This window comes from Chiloscyllium punctatum, chromosome 24 (assembly GCF_047496795.1).
Source record: "Chiloscyllium punctatum isolate Juve2018m chromosome 24, sChiPun1.3, whole genome shotgun sequence".
Classification (NCBI taxonomy): Eukaryota; Metazoa; Chordata; class Chondrichthyes; order Orectolobiformes; family Hemiscylliidae; genus Chiloscyllium; species Chiloscyllium punctatum.
The window spans coordinates 7,298,634-7,304,119 of record NC_092762.1 but is presented as its reverse complement, the minus strand read 5'-3'; positions in this window follow the sequence as shown (position 1 = coordinate 7,304,119).

The window sequence follows — 5,486 nt, the reverse complement described above, 5'->3', positions numbered from 1 at the left end:
GGGGTGGACACGCTCATGCTCAAGCACACAAACACAGACACACAGCGAGAGAGAGGCATGCATACACACAGCCAGTGAGGGACATGAACACACACACAGCGAGGGAGGGACTTGCTGAGACACGCAGCAAGGGAGGGATATGGGCACACACAGCGCGAGACGGACACACACAAACACAGGGTAGGAGGGACAAGCAGACACACAGCGAGGGGGAGGGCATGTACACAGAAATTGAGAGGGTGGACGCACACACAGCGAGAGGGGACACGCACAGGCACAGCGAGGGAGGGACATACGCACACACAGAAAGCGGGGAGATGCACTGACATACAAGGGGAGATGCACACACACAGTGAGGGGGATATACACAAAGAGCAATGGAGGGACACACACACAAGGGCCGGACACACACACACAGGAAGAGAGTGACACGCGTAAACACATCCAGGGAGGGACATGCACACACAGCGAGGGAGGGACATACACAAACACACACACACACACACACACACACACACACACACACACACGCACACACACACATACACACACGCACACACGCACACTCAGAGCTAGGGAGGGAAGGACAAGCACAAACAGCATGGGAGGGACACGCACGCACAGCGAGGGAAGGACATGCACATACACAGCGAGTGAGGTTCACACACATACACAGCGAGTGAAGGACACGAGCGCACACGCACAATCACACATACGCACATACACGTACACACACAGCGAGGGATGGACACGCACACACAGTGAGGGAGGCAGGGACACACACACACACACACACGTACACACACAGCGAGGGATGGACACGCACACACAGAGAGTGAGGGACACGTACACACAGTGAGAGAGGGACACACACACAGCGAGCGACGGACACACAAACAGCGAGGGAGTGAAACGTACACACACACAGTGAGGGAGGGACACACGCACGCACACGCACGCACACACACAAAGGGAAGGAGGAAAAAGCACACACACGGCGAGGGGGAGGAAATGTGCACAGAAAGTGAGAGAGGGCACACACACACAGCGAGCGAGGGACACACAAACAGCGAGGGAGTGAAATGTACGCACACACAGTGAGGGAGTAACATGCACACACAGCAAGAGGGACACACACACACACACACAAAGTGAGGGAGGGACACGCACACATGCACACAGTTAAGGGGATACACGCAGACACACAGTGAGGGCAGGACACACACACACACACACACACACACACACACACACTCAGCGAAGATGGGACACACACACACCCAGCAAGCGAGGGACACACAGATAGCGAGGGAGTGAAACGTACACACAGTGAGGGAGGGAACACACACACAGCGAGGGAGGGAAGGACATGCACACACACCGAACGATGGAGGGACATACACACACACGTACACACTCATGGAGGGATGGACACGCACACACAGTGAGTGAGGGGCACGCACACACAGCGAGTGAGGGACACGCACACGCAGCAAGAGAGGGAAACGCACACAACAAGGGAAGGACACACGCGCACACACACACTCATACACAGCGAGCGAAGGACACACAAACAGCGATGGAGTGAAACGTACACATACACAGTGAAAGAGTGACACACACACACACAGCGAGGCAGCAAAGGACATGCACCTACACAGAGAAAGCGAGGGACACGCACACAGAGCAAGGGAAGGACATGCACACACACAGTGATGGAGGGTCATACATAAACACACACAGCGAGGGAGGGACACACACACACACAGGGAAGAAGGGACAAGCACACACACGGCGAAGGGGAGGAATCGTGCACAGAAAGTGAGAGGGGGCACGCACTGACACAGCGAGGGAGGGACACACGCACTCACACAGCGAGGGGGATATACACAAAGAGCAAGGAAGGGACACACACACACACACACACACACACACACAGAGCGAGGGAGTGACACGCACACACAAAGCGAGGGAGGGACACACACACTCACAAAGTGTGGGAGGGATGCACAGGCACAGTGAGGAATTGACACGCATACATACACACATACACACACACACACACACACACACACAGCGAGGGAGGGACACTCACATACACTGCAAGAGAGACACACATACTCACAGCAAGAGGGGGACACACACAGTGAGGGAGGGACACGCGCATGTGCAAGCACACAAACACAGACACACACAGTGAGAGTGGGACACGCACAAACACAGCCAGGGAGGTACATGCACACACAGCGAGGGACACACACACACACACACACACACACACACACACACGTGGAGGGAAGGACAAACACACACAGTGAGGGAGGGATATAGACAAACACACAGAGCGAGAGAGGGACACGCACATAAACAGCAAGGGAGGGACACGCACGCACACAGGGAAGGAAGGAGAAGCAGACACACAGCGACGGGAAGGACATATGCACAGAAATTGAGAGGGGGCACGCACACACAGCGAGAGAGGACACGCACAGACATGGCGAGGGAGGGACACACGCACACACAGCAAGGGGGGACAGGCACTCACACAGCGAAGGGCGATGCGGACACACAATGGTGGGGATATGCACAAAGAGCAAGGGAGGGACACACATGCACGCAAGGGATGGACACACACTCATAGAGCGATGGGGTGACACGTGCACACACAGCAAGAGGTGCACACACACACACACAAAGCAAGGGAGGGAAACGCACAGGTACACACAGACACACAGCAAGGGAGGGACACACACAGTGTGGGAGTGACACGCATACGCACACACACACACGCAGCGAGGGAAGGACACTCACATACACTGTAAAAGGGTCATATATACTCACAGCAGGAGGGGACACGTACACACAGCGAGGGATGGACACGCTCAAACTCAAGCACACAAACACAGACACACAGCGAGAGAGGGGAACGCACACACACAGCAAGTGAGCGACATGGACGCATACAAACACGCACACACACAGCAAGAGAGGGACACACGCACACAGTGCGAGGAGGGAGACACATGCTCACACAACAAGGAAGGGCCAAGCACACAAACAAACACACCAAGAGGGACACACACACACATACACTGTGCAAGGGGGGAAACTCACACATACACAGCGAGGGAGGGACATGCACATACACAGCAAGGGAGGGACACGCAGATACACAGCAAGGGAGGGATACACACACAGTGTGGGAGTGACACGCATACACACACACACACACACACACACACACGCAGCGAGGGAGGGCCACACACACACACATGCACATCAAGATGGACACACACACAGACCAAGGTGGTAACTCACACATACACAGCGAGGGAGGGACACGCACTTTTACACACACACTCAGAGCGAGGGAGGTACACACACACAACGAGACACACACACACACACACACAGTGAGGGATGGACACACCCTCACACAGTGAGGAGGGACACACACACACACACACACAAACACACACACGCACAGAGCAAGGGAGGGACACACGCACACACAGCAAGGGGGGACTCACACACACAGCGAGGGAGAACAAACACATGCACAGCGAGAAAGGGGCACACTCAGCGCGGGAGGGACATGCAGCAAAGGGACACCCACACACAGACACAGCTAGGGAAGGACATGCACACACAGTGAGGGAAAGACATGCACACGCAAATACACAGAGAACGAGGGACACACACACAGAGCGAGGGAGGGACACGCTGAGACACGCAGCGAGGGAGGGAACAAGGATACGCACAGCTTGGGAGGGACACGCACACACTGAGCAAGGGAGCGACATGCACACACACAGCGAGGGGGGGACACACAGCGAAGGAGGGACAAGCACACTCACCACGAGGGGGAGGGCATGTGCAAACAAATAGAGAGGGGGCACACACACGCAAAGCAAGGGAGGGACACGCACAAATACACACACACAGCGATGGAGGAACACGCACATACACACAATGAGGGGGACACACGCAGACACACGGCGAGGGAGGGACACACACACTGCGAGGGACGGGGACACACACACGTAAAGCGAAGGAGGGACATGCACGCACGCAGACACACAAATACAGAGCAAGGGAGAGACGCGAACACACAGCAAGAGAGGGACAAATACACACAAGGGACGGACCCACACTCAGACCGAGGGAGTGACACGCGCACACACAGCAAGAGGCGCACACACACACACGCACAAAGCAAGGGAGGCACTTGCAAACGGACATACAGACACACAGCAAGTGAGTGACACACACACACACATACAGTGTGGGAGTGACACGCATACACACACACACACACGCAGCGAGGGAAGGGCACACACACACTGTAAAAAGGTTCACACATACTCACAGCAAGAGGGTACACGCACACAGAGCAAGGATGGGCACGCGCATGCTCAAGCACACAAACACTGACACACAGCGAGAGAGGGACACGCACACACATAGCCAGGGAGGGACATGGACACATGCAAACACAAACACACACATACACACAGAGCAAGAGAGGGGCACGCGCACAAACAGCGAGGGGGAGACACATGCACACACAGCGAGGGAGGGCCACGTACACACACACAGAGGAAGAGTAACTCACATACACACACTCAGGGCAGGAAACTGATACATAAACAGCGAGGGAGCGACACACACACACACACAGTGCGAGGTAAGGGCACTCACATACAATGCAAGAGGGACACACATACTCACAGCAAGAGGGGGGCACGGACACACAGCGAGGGAAGAACACGCACATGCCCAAGCACACAAACACAGACACACAGTGAGAGAGGGGCACGCACATACACAGCCAGTGAGGGACATGGACACACACAAACACACACTCATACAGCAAGAGAGGCACACGAGCACACACAGCGAGGAGGAGACACATGCACACACAGCGAGGGAGGGCCACACGCACACATGCACAGCAAGAGGGACACACAAACTCAGAGCAAGGGGGTAACTCACACATACACAACGAGGGAAGAACACGCACAAACACACAGCAAGTGAGGGAAACGCACACACACAGACAGCGAGGGTGAGACCACACACACACACACACACAACATACACACACACACACAAAACACACAGCGAGGGAGGCACACACACAGAGCGAGGGAGTGTCACACACACGCACACACACAGAGCGAGGGAAGGACACACACCGACAGTGTGGGACGGATACGCGCACACATTGAGGGAGCAACATGCACATGAGGAAGCAGACAAACACAGACACACACAGTGAGAGAGGGAAGCGCACACACACAGCCAGGGGGAGACATACACACACACACACAGCAAGGGAGGGCCGCACACACACACACAAAACACACAGCGAGGGACACACACACACAGAGCAAGGGGGGGAGCTCACACATACACAGTAAGGGAGGGCCACTCGCACACACACACACACACAGACGCACACATACAGCGAGGGGGCGACACAT